This window comes from Triticum urartu, chromosome 2 (assembly GCF_003073215.2).
Source record: "Triticum urartu cultivar G1812 chromosome 2, Tu2.1, whole genome shotgun sequence".
NCBI classification, from domain to species: Eukaryota; Viridiplantae; Streptophyta; class Magnoliopsida; order Poales; family Poaceae; genus Triticum; species Triticum urartu.
In genome coordinates this window covers 71963371-71975985 of record NC_053023.1, presented here as the reverse complement: position 1 = coordinate 71975985, position 12615 = coordinate 71963371, and the positions used below count along the sequence as shown (strand labels likewise).

At 44.4% G+C, this 12615-nt stretch overlaps 1 long non-coding RNA gene and 1 pseudogene across 8 annotated transcripts; one reads left to right on the top strand and one right to left on the bottom strand.

Annotated features, from left to right (window-relative positions):
- The first annotated feature begins 5707 nt into the window (after positions 1-5707).
- LOC125535870 lies at positions 5708-11907 on the top strand. 8 transcript variants are annotated; one of them, XR_007294847.1, is made up of 4 exons: positions 5708-7058; positions 7164-8849; positions 8922-9088; positions 11401-11907. It is a non-coding gene; the product is annotated as an uncharacterized LOC125535870 (long non-coding RNA). The 8 variants fall into 8 exon arrangements; XR_007294843.1 differs by having other exon boundaries at positions 5709-7058; positions 7164-8354; positions 8433-9088; XR_007294849.1 differs by having other exon boundaries at positions 5709-7058; positions 7164-8645; positions 8774-9088.
- Positions 7734-11387, bottom strand: LOC125535869 (annotated as a pseudogene).
- Positions 11908-12615: the final 708 nt, after the last annotated feature.

The window sequence follows — 12615 nt, the reverse complement described above, 5'->3', positions numbered from 1 at the left end:
TTGATATTTAATTTGGAGATTTGAACATTTAATGTCGTGAACTTTGAAATTCTATTATTGTGTATTGAGCAACTACGTATTTATTTATCTAGCTTCATACAATCATATTTATTTTTCATTTTCTCTATCTATTATTTTAGTTTGTTGTGCTATTTCCCCTCTTAATTTTCATCGTACCAAATAGACCCACTGTTGTAAGAGAAAGACTTAATAATCTTGCGTACTCCCTCTGATCCATATTTATTGACACTACTTTAGTACGGCTTTTAGTACAAATTAGATCGGAGGGACTTGCCTGTCTTATCAATGACAATCGTCCGTTTGAATGAGGCAATTCTAATGGTTGTTTCGGATTGGTATCTGCTCTCTTCCAATGAAAGTTCTTGTCTCCATGACCAGTATCAACAAAGGCAAGACATGTAAGCATCAAGCTAGCTAAGGAGTAGAATTTGATAAAGATGGCACAAACAAAGAAAGGAAATTGTTTGATGATCTTTCATACATGAGGCCTTCCATCCTTCTTTAGAGTGAGGCAAATAGCGATTTTGCTAGTGACCCTCGTATCCACAGGATCAAGATCTGATGGTGGCAATTTTTGGATGAAAAATGCACTTAAATAAATGAAATGTTATGCTTGATGTAACAAACGCAATCCCTAAAACACTAAAGCTGCTAATCATGCCGTTCGCAAATGTCATCCTGGCATGTGAAGTGTCATAGGCTATTGTACATTATTTGTCACTCATTCCTAACAAGTGTGAACTAGATAATATTCTTCTTAAATAGAACATGTTTCCCAGGTTTGTGCAGCCGGTCGTCCCTAGGCGCAATTGGTTGTGGAGTAGAAAATATTGACCGCCTTTGTAGCATGCAATGCGTCTGTGCATGACCCTCTGATTCCCTCCCTCTTCGCTCTGGCCCTCTCGCAGCACCAATGCCCCATGAGGTCACGCTAGCAGCACGGTGGCGACATCTCTGTACGTAGCACCGGCTCCACCTGTAGAATCACCGACGATAACCCCCTTGCATCGGCACATCCTTCTCCGCTCAACAGTCGCGCCTCACCTCACAACATCAGTGCACCACCGGCCACGTCGTCACTTCGTCGTGAGACGTCGCCACTCTACCAAGTGGAGTCTGAATACGCAACGTGTTTTTCTTAGAAAACCTCGTCACACTTTATTCAATAACAATGTTCAGAAAAAGTGTTACAAGATCATGTGGGTCATCCAACCAGCCATTCCTACCAACATCAATGAACAACGAGCTCAAAGTTTCTACTTCTAGATTCACAGATAAAACGACAAGCTTCAAAATCCTTTTCCTCTCGTTCGCCTCCTTGATCACCACTGCTTAAGAAGAATATTAGTGTTTTGGGGACCCTCGTATCCACAGGATCAAGATCTGATGGTGGCAATTTTTGGATGAAAAATGCACTTAAATAAATGAAATGTTATGCTTGCTGTAACAAACGCAATCCCCAAAACACTAAAGCTGCTAATCATGCCGTTCGCAAATGTCATCCTGGCATGTGAAGTGTCATAGGCTATTGTACATTATTTGTCACTCATTCCTAACAAGTGTGAACTAGATAATATTCTTCTTAAATAGAACATGTTTCCCAGGTTTGTGCAGCCGGTCGTCCCTAGGCGCAATTGGTTGTGGAGTAGAAAATATTGACCGCCTTTGTAGCGTGCAATGCGTCTGTGCATGACCCTCTGATTCCCTTCCTCTTCGCTCTGGCCCTCTCGCAGCACCAATGCCCCATGAGGTGACGCTCGCAGCACAGTGACGACATCTCTGTACGTAGCACCGGCTCCACCTGTAGAATCACCGACGATAACCCCCTTGCATCGGCACATCCTTCTCCGCTCAACAGTCGCGCCTCACCTCACAACATCAGTGCACCACCGGCCACGTCGTCACTTCGTCGTGAGACGTCGCCACTCTATCAAGTGGAGTCTGAATACGCAACGTGTTTTTCTTAGAAAACCTCGTCACACTTTATTCAATAACAATGTTCAGAAAAAGTGTTACAAGATCATGTGGGTCATCCAGCCAGCCATTCCTACCAACATCAATGAACAACGAGCTCAAAGTTTCTACTTCTAGATTCACAGATAAAACGACAAGCTTCAAAATCCTTTTCCTCGCGTTCGCCTCCTTGATCACCACTGCATGAGCTCCTCCTCCTCCCCCCCCCCCCCCCCCCCACACACCACGTTGGCTTCAATATCCTTGACGACCGAACTATTGTCCAAAGAAATAAATGTGCTCTCTGCTTGTCAACTTGCAGCAAAGGAGATGACGGTAAGCTACCCGACTCGCGATTATTTGCACCACAAATTGGTTTGGTCTTTTGAATTTGACCAAGATCACTGATTTTTTTTTGAGACAAACCACAAGATCACTGATGAAGCTTTTTTTTTGAGCATCAGTACAGACACAAGCGCTCATATACACGCGCATACACTCATCCCTATGAATGCACACACGCACACCCTACCCCTATGAGCACCTCCGAGAGACTGAGCCGGCATATCATCTTGAGATTTACGAAGCCATCGTAGGCGCCTCGTCGTCGACGGGAACGTCTCCGCCCACTGAAAGCGCATCGCCGGAAATCCTGAAATAAATTCAGGAATAATGTGAGCATCAGGATTTGAACCCTGATGAGTTGAAGATACCACTGTCCACCTAACCATCTCAATCACGGGTTGGTTCGCGATCACTGATGAAGCTTTGGAGACGGTACGCGGTGGTGGGCTGAAGTTGGACCTATGAGCCCACCAAAGCCCACTAGCAAGGGTTCCACCAAGAGAGGAAAGGGGATCAGCAGTCAGTTATGCGCCGCCGCCCGCCGTCCGCCGTGCCGATCTCACCCCTCGCGCCAGCGCCGTCGCCATCGAAGGCCTCGTACGAGGATCGAGCGGTGCTTGAGCAGAGGCGCCCAAACAAGCAGCTCCCCCATTGGGAGCTTCAATCCCCAACCAAAGCAGCAGCAGCTCTATTTCGGGCAGCTCATTTCCGAGCTGCAGCCGGTAATCGAAGCAATCAAGCGGCCCCTCGCCGAGCCGCCGTCCGCAACCGAAGCTCCTCCCTTTTAAAGTGCCAATTCCGGAATCAAGCCAGTCCTTTCCGGGCTACAATCACAAGCAAGTTTTCTTTCGAATTCGTTCTCCCTTTTGATATTTTCCATTGTATATATGTACAATAGAATTTTGTAAAAAGTATACTTTTTGTTCCTCAACTTTTGATGAAGCATAGATTTCGTCCCTCAACTTTAGAACCGGACAGCTTGCACCCCGACTATCGAAACCGGACAAGATTGGTCCCTGGTCTCGGTTTTGACCGGTTTTGGTGCTGACTCACCCCGGTTTTGACAGGTGCTCACTCATATTCGTGTAATTTTTTTAATATCCGTGAAATTTTTGAAATTCACATACACTTTGAAATCCGCATAGTTTTTTCATGGTCGCGTATTGTTTTTAAAAAATAAAATACTCTTTTCAAATCAGCAAACTATTTTGAAATTTGCGTACTTTTTTCAAATCCGTGATTTTTAAACAATTACGTACTTCTTTCAAATCAGCGCATTTTCCCAAGTTTTTCTAATTGTATCAAATCCAATTATTTTTCAAAGGCATGAACTGTTTTTGAAATTCGCATACTTATTTCAAATCTGCATGCTTCTCAAAGTCCATATATTTTTAAAAAATTCATGTTCCTTTTATAACCCATGAACTTTGTTTGAAATTCATGTACTTGTTTCAAGTTGACATAAGTTTTCAAATCCACATATTTTTTGTGTTCAAAAAGTCCAACTCCGTGTACTATTTTCAAGTTCACATAAAATTTTCAAATTCATGAACTCTTTCAAGAAAAAACTCGAATATGAAAAGTTACATCAATTTTAAAAAATTAAATGAACCTGAAAAAACTACATCAACTTAAAAGATATACGCAGATTTGAAAAAGTACATGAACTTGGAAATAATATGCAGATTTTAAAAAAGTACAACTTTTAAAAAAGTTCACGTATTTAAAAAAAGTAACTGAATTTGAAAACATTACGCGGGCTTGAAAAAAGTAGGCAAATTTGAGTCTGCACGGTCAGCATCAAAACCGGTCAAAACTGTGACCAAAGATGAATCTTGTTCGGTTTCAGAAGTTAAGGATGCAAGTTGTCTAGTTTTGAAGTTGAAAAACTAAATCCAAACTCCACCAAGAATTGAGAGAGGGTTGGCTCCTCGGACTGTGAGTATGACAGGTCAAGGTTGACCCGTGACCATGCAGCTCGCGCCAATGCCAACATGCTTGAAGCAACCAGGAACTTGCTGGAGAGCAGGGCAAGTCTACACACCATTCATCTCCTGCGCATGCAGTTTTCACGAGCTACCCACGGACAAGCAAGGAGAGGAGCGCGCTTAGGAACATTTTCAACTGGGAGATGTGCTCGCTTGCAAGGATTCACTTCCGGAGTTCAAGAAGCTAAAGATTTCATCATGGCGCAAATGTTTGTCGTCTAATCCCTCCGCCCGGGTTTAAAAAGAATCCCGTTCGTTTTTAGGCCCGCTTTGAAAATCACATACCTTTCCCCCTCAAATTAACTGTTGATTGCTGATTCAGAGGGGCTAAACTCCGGAATCTGCGCCACACATGCATCCCTCCGGGTGCGTGAACATGCATGCACAAGTGTCATTGGCAGGGATTCGTGCTCCCACCTTATCCTATGGTTTTTTTTTTCTTTTTTTCTAATCTAATCATCCTTCTCCTGATTTTAAAGGGGTGGGGCCGGGTCTTGTTTTGTTTCAATCAAATCAAGCCACGTATGCGGAAGCACGGATGGACGCACAAGCGGGGAGCAGGCAAGTCTCGTCCCATTGGCAGGGACTGCTGGGATGGTGGCTGCACGCATGCGCCATCAATAACTAACATGCAAAACGAAGCATCAACTATGAGCCTGTTTGGTTCATAAGTCCTAAGACTTTTTCTAGTTTTAACTAAAAAGTCCCTAATATCTAAAAAGTCTCTTCATGTTTGTTTTCAGGGACTAAAAAGTTCCTAGTCTCTTTCTAGAGGTTATTAAATGACCATGTTATCTCTAGTGTACAGAAAAATAACAACCAAACAACATCATTGGACAGCGGGGTAATGAGTGCAGGGAGGGGCATTATTGGAAAAGTCCAAAAAGTTCCAAAAAAGACTCTTCTTCATTTAGTCCCAAAAATCAACTTTTAGTCTCTAGTAGTCCCTCTCATTTGGTTAAAAAGTCTCTAAAAGAGACTTTTTCTAGTCCCTACACCAAAAAATCGCTGAAAACAAATACCTCCTAATCTACTGCAGAGGTTAATGCCTAAAATAACGGATCCATTTACTGGTTGCCTTGGTCCTGCCAATCTTGTTTTTGGGCCTAATAAACCCGGACGGATGGAGCAACTTGTTTGTTGGCATTTTTGTAATTGAATTTGCATTACTAGTGAAAAGAAATGCTAGGAAACTAGGAGGAATATTGAAGTACTGTAAGCCGGTGTTTGCTGAAGTTGTTCATTTTGGTGTTACTCTAATCTAATATCATAGTTTTTTTCAAAAAGAAAAGCTCACAAGCATTAGGTAGATTTTTTTAAAAAAAAGGATGTACCGCGGCCTTTGGATATGCATGCAACTATTTTATTAATTATTCCTAGAGACCTTACAATGTAATACATCAATAAATTTATCCATTGATGAAGGGTGCCGAATATCCAAGTTTAATACCAAACAGACATCGCATCAGAGCCTAACATCTGAAGCTGAATGCTCCAATCAAGCCACTATCTAGACTGGGTCACATACCGGTCCGGCACACTTCTAGTGAGCACCGCACGCTGCAAGGGCTGTCACCTCCATCTTCTATCGATCCATCATCAGAGCAGAACTGATGCATTGACCTAATCAGACATCTCTACCATCGACGCCACCACGACGCCAGACAGTGTCACCCTCCTGCGCGAGTCCGTCAAACCGCATCGGACGCCGAGCCTCCATTGCGCCACGCCGCCGAGACCCGCCGTCATCGATGCGGAATATGAAACCCCGCTTCGCCTCTGGGCCCTTCCAATCAACACCTGCTCCAAAATTATGCCTTCAAGAGGAAGAATGATATCAGAGTTTTCGTCATCATCCAAGTAAATGTCTCCTGAAGGAAGAGGGGCACGCCAATTGCAACTGCCCATGAGCACTTAGATCTCACGACAACGCTTTCAAAAAAGACACCGCGTCAAGAATGTCGTCACTGTCCTAGGGTTTTTATCCGAGAAACCGTGAAGTGAAAAAAGATGGGGCAAACCCAAACGACGTCTCTAGGAAGACGCGGCCGGCAGGAGCCAGCCAACCAGGGAATTATCCCAATCCGAATCCCCATCTCCCGTTCCGCCCCACCCGGCGACCGGCAAGCAGCACAGCCATATTCGTTACGACAAGAGTGCACGATGCAAGTATTGGAGGAAGAAGCAGCTCAACGCTGTTGGTCACTGAGGCACCAACTCGCCGGTGGATCGCCGACCATCTGAGCCGGCAGCCTACCCGCCCTGCCGCGCCACCGGACATGAAGGCCAACCTCGGGGTCGTCGCCTCGGATCCAAGTCCCTCCGCCCTAGATCGGGAGGAGCAGCGCCAGCCCTGCCACCGCCGTCGATAGGACGCCGGCCAACCGCCACACCGCCGTAGTTTAGATCTGGGTTGTCATGAACCAGATCGGCGCCGCCGCAGCCCAGATCGGAGTCACACTCTCGAGCCAGGGAGCCCCGCGTCACCCTTTGACCCGTGAGAAGGAGGAGTGCCTCCGACGCTGCCGGCGCACGCACAGGCTAAGCCCGGCGCCTACCACCGGCGGTGACAGAGGGGAGGGAGAGAAAGGAGCGGTGACCAGACGGAGGGGAGCACTAGGTAGATAATTTCTCTCCTCTTTCTCCCCCCGCTGGTCATGGCGCCGGCGAAAATCCACCTCCGACAGCCATAGAGAGCAGCAGCAGCACCGGGCATCAGGAGGGCTCGTGACCCTCCCCGTACCCGAGCTCGTAAAGTCCCCTCCTCCTTTCCTTTCTCCCCAATCCCTGCCTCTCCCTCTATTTGTATCCGCCTGATGAGAAGTTTGATGCTGCCACGGTGGTGGTGGTATGCAGGATTTGCTTATCAGAGCTTGAAGATGCTGGCCGTAACGCAGGCAGGAGGATGCCGCCGGGCGCCGGCCATCCTTTGCCTCGCCGACGTATTTGATCTGCGGAAGCTGTGAGCTCCCGGTAGTCGGTACTACTTACTGTTGCTACTGCTCCGCCACACCCCCCTCCTCTGCAATCCCTGCAATGTTACACAAAAAAATCTACGAGTAGTACAATGCTTAAAATTAGTTGACTGTGGATGGTGTTTAAGATTTTTTTGCTGTCGTTGTATAGTTTGTAGCTGCGTGCAGAATACAACCAAAATAAAGTTAGTGTACCGTCAGGTGTAGCACAAAGGGGAAAAAGGGAAGCAGAACCTGGGGCATCCGAGTCTAGAACTTGGCATTCAGTGAAATGAACCAAACTGACTGACATTGCACGAGCTGATAAGTGAGTGCTCACCATGTCAAGAGAGAAAAATACATTTTTTTCGATAAATAACACATCAGTTTTGTTTGTGGGAATCAAAATCCATCGACGGTTCAAATCAGAAATATAGATACGCACATCATCATCTAGATTCACCGGTGGTTAGACGTATCGCCCTTTGTATTATATTACATTCAGGCAAAACATACAACATGCACATAATTTGAGGAAGGGCGAAAAAGATACATTCAGAAAGGATGCATCCTTCTCTCATGCCACCGCAACAAGGGGACAAAGACATCTGAATTAGGAATAGTAGTAATAATACTTAGACATGTCCGCCACTCGTAAATCTTCTTAAAGTTCCACCAGCAAGAAGCTCGTAAACCTTCTTAAAGTTCCACCTGCAAGGAAAAAAAAACAGAAAATAACTTGAGTGCGCAAACTGTTTATCCTAAACCATCATTCCAAACAAGCAAGGCAGGGAAGGATGGAGAGCAAGTCACAGATAAGTTTAAAACAGAACTTTATTATGAGTATCTCGGTCCTTGTACTGAAAATATACGGGGACTGTAATATCTGACCGTAAACAGCAGTAAATATTAAAGAAGAACATGAGGGCATAGTAAGCTACAGTACCTTGCATCCTCTCCGCTCCAGCTCCTTCAGTGTGCTGTCATCTCCAGAAATCGGGGACTTACTCATTAGTTTCAAATTCTTGAGGGATGGAAGGTGCAGCAATCCGCTTGGGAACTTCCACATCTCCTTGCACAACCAAAGTGTCAGGTGGGAGAGCTTTGGCATTGTTCCTACCTCCATCCTCCACTCCTCGATGGAGAAAATATCAAGTTTTAACTCTTGTAGGCGAGGAAACCCTTGGGCAGAGAACGACATGGTTCGACCTTTATACCCTGACAACTCCAATACCACAAGACAGGGAAGCTTCTCCAGGATCGGCATCGGGTCTATTTCAATGACATCAGCTTCTAGATAGAGATGCCGAAGGCTCTGCGGGAAGTGATTACTCTCTGGAAGCTTATCAAGCACACCAAAACTGGCGAGATGAATATCAACCAGGTGAGGCATGTACGCAAATATATTCATTATCTTAGCATGCATGGGCTTCATTACCAAGAACAAGGTTGTTAGTTGTCTCATTTTTCTGAAAATTTTCACCATGTCATGATAGCGATATTTGGTACCAGCAGATGCACAAGTCAACCATAAGGTCTGGAGATCTTTGTGTCCCACACTCCTTGGTGAAGAAAATGCACTGCTCAGGTAAACATGCCTTAGAGTGGGAATATTCCAAAGAGAGTTTGGTACTGTTGAGTCCAAGTTTGTTTTCCTCAGGTCTATAATCTGCAAGTAAAGGAGTTCTTCAATTGAAGAAGGGAGTGTTACATTTCCACATCTTCTCAACCTAAGGCACCTTAGATGAATGCACCCACCAATGGCTGGAGAGAAACTCTCGAGGTCTGAGTTTTCAATGTGAAGAACTCTCAGGAATCTCAGCTTAGGTAGGAATATTGATGAAAGTTCAAAGCCAACCAGAGTTCGTAGATTAGGAGTTGTTGCCTGTGAAATCTGACCGCTGAAGTTTTGGAATGAAGCGCGATAGGATAGCGTTCTTTCGGATGACGATGTGCTATCCTAGCCTGCATTATAAAGTGCATCCACGTGTCAGCAAGAAACACCATACTAAGACATATATTGAAACCAAAAAAAGGGCTATATGAAAAGAGAGAGGAAGCCTGACATGCAGTTTTGTCAATCATGTCAAGAAAGCCGTCTTCTCTTGCTTCTTCTATGCACCAGTCACGCAAGATATCATGGATCCTTATTCTTTCAATCCATCCATGTGCTCTGCTTCTACTAACAACTTGGACCAAGCTTCTTTGAGCTAACTCAGTTACATACTTACGTGCTATTTCTTCCAGTGTATGTCTTGGTGTATGTGGAATGAAGCATTCTGCCATCCATAACTCAATAAGATCCGACACAGATATTTCATAATCCTCGGGGAAAGCACCAACATAGAGGAAACATGATCTTAAATAATGGTCTGGTAGGTCGTTGTAACTGCGAGCTAGTATGTCTCGCATCATCTGTCCGTCTTTGGTTGATGGCCAGCTCAAGAGTATATCAATCCATGTTTCCTTGTTCAGATTTTTTGATAGATAACCCCCAAAAACTGCAAGTGCAAGTGGTAATCCATTACATTTCTTTGCAAGCTTCTTTCCTAGTTCTTCAAACTCATCCACATCGCATACAGAACACCTGTTGTATGATGGTAAAGCTTTGCTACTAAAAAGTTCCCAGCTTTTCTCTTCGTTTAACTTCTTCAAATGATGAACATGAGTTGGCATTTGCACATGATTCGCAACATCTTGCTTTCGTGTGGTTAACAGTACTCGACTACCATTAGCTACATCTGGAAATGCTTTAACCATTTTGTTTATTTGCTCCCATGTATCTGTTTCCCAAACATCATCGAAAACTATTAAGAATCTTTTTTGCAACAGAAAATCATGTATCTCCTTTCCCACCTCACACTAACGGAGATTAAAACCAACTCTGGTCCCCATTATTTGTTCCACAACACTTGTTAGTAAATCAATGGCCTTGAACTTTTGAGACACAGTCACCCAAGCAACTGTGTCGAAGTGTTCTTTTACTCTTGATGATGTGTAGATTTTTCTGACGAGTGATGTTTTTCCCGCCCCACCCATGGCGACTATGGAGATAGCACTAAGAGTATTGTTCTCTTTGTCAACTAACCTGTCCGTTATTTCTTGGCACTCATCCTCAAAACCAACAATGACAACATCATCCTCAAAGTTTTGATCCATGAGATCATTGCCTCGTGGAAACTCATCCTCGGCACAGCACTTGCCTAGAACACCAGTATCCAAATCAATATTCAAACAGTTTGCACTGTCAAATATCTCACCGATCTTCCTTCTTATACGCTGGATTTCGACACCAACTTTATGAAGGGTAACCATGTCACTTGGCAAGCGAGCATACCTTGAAATGGCACCCAAGAATCCATTCTTCAGCCTGTTTCTCTTCTCCATGTAATCTGCAGCTTCAATGACATTCTCGGACTCATATGTCACGTCCCTGATCTGGCTGACCCAGGTAGCCACACACCCATCTCCTGATCTCCGTTTAGCATCAGCAGATCTAAGGTAGCACTTTAGCCGCTTCAATTCATCTTTCAAGAATCCTACTTCACCAGTGACACCACATAAAAGTGAGGTCTCCCAAACCGCAAGTTTGCTCACATTCCCGACCACGGCCTTAACAGCAGACCCAGCCATTGATTGCTCCTCCTTGTATCTGCTCCCTACATAGTTTGTTTAAAAATAACATATATTAGAAATTTCCCTGTCTGTTGTACTTTTTTTTTGGAGAGCCAATAGCTAGACTGATTATTTGGACAACCTCCGGTTAGTATGATGATGACTGCGCTTGAGCTTCCAATTCCACCAGTGAATTAGTCATAGGCTCATAGCAGATAGATCTGACGAGAGTGGGAGCTAAAAATGAGCTGAACACTTGTACCGAGGAGAATTGAAAAGGGGAGATACTCACCGATCGAGGGGATGCATGCCTTCTGCTTGATACTCGCTGTTTCGGTACTCTGCTCCCACAAATTCTTCAAGTCCTCAATGTCAGCGCGCGACTCGTCGCTGGGCTCTCTCCCACTCCAGTCATGTAAATCGTACTAGAGAGAGCATGTTGCTGGGTGGAGAGAAAAGTCTTGATATTTCGTGTCTGAGTTGACAAGTAATAGTGTGTTGATTGCAGAGCATTTCTTTATCAGGAAAGACCCGTGACTGTGGAGTGCGAAGGACGAACTGGTGGGGAAAGACCAGTTCTTTGGAAATATTGGTGGACGGTAAGCATCGGCCAGCAATGCTTGTTGAATCTGCATGGACTTCTTTGTCACCACGAAATTGCTGTACGGACGACAGTCGCCGGCCGAACTGTGGACGACGGGAGGAGTGGACGGTGATGCTCACTTTTGCTAATTGCATGGATGGCTTGATGCGCTGCATCGATTCCAAATCGTCCACAATGTGTCGGCTGTGTAGCAGCGTTGTTGTCACCATCGTGGTCGTCATAACACATTTTCCTGCTGCAGCAGTCATACTGGTGCCGACCACGTCTATTCGTCGCTGGTGCTGCGTTCAAATGTACCGGGAATATACGAGGATCAGTTTTATATCTGACCACCTGTTTTTCCTCTTTCACACGTGGATTTGACTCTAGGGACAACTGTAAAAATGTCCGAGGGGACCAAAAAAGGAAACAAACGTGTTACTGACTATCTGGCTTGTTCATCTCACTCTACCAGTCATTCATTTGCCCAGATGAGAGCTTTGTTGATGTTTATGCTATTCTTGATTTTCTTGATTTGCAGCAGAACTCTGAATTCATATCATATGCCATTTGTGCTAATTTAGACTCGCTGCATAACGGAAGACTTTGCATCAGACTAGCAATTGAAATGTTGCATCAGATCAGAGTAGCTTGCCGTGTATAATGTTGCTTGAATTGATCAGATTTAAGAAGGCATAGACACCAAGTCACCAACAACCAATCAGGGTAATATTCTGGCTAGCAGGTGGCAACTGTGACATTTTCTGCTGGTTTCCAGAAGCAGATGCTATGGAGCCCTAAAAATTTAAAATGCCATGGGTTGGCATATTCACAACATCTTTTTTCATGTGGTTAACAGTACTCTGTTACTGTTAGATGCATGTGGAAAGTCCTTGATAGTCCTATTTATCTGCTCCCGTGTGTATGTTTCCCATGCATCACTGAGAATTCATCTAAAACAACTCATATTTGTCTAAAAAAATAATCTAAAACAACTGATATGAAACTCATACTTTTTGGAAACCTTGCACACCACAAATGCAATCACAGAACTATGGTCTATTAAAACAAGCAAAAGCATTGGATATTTGATATATGTTGTTGAGATTTAATTTCTGGTGTCGAGAATTGCAAATCCATGATAGTTTCAAAGAAA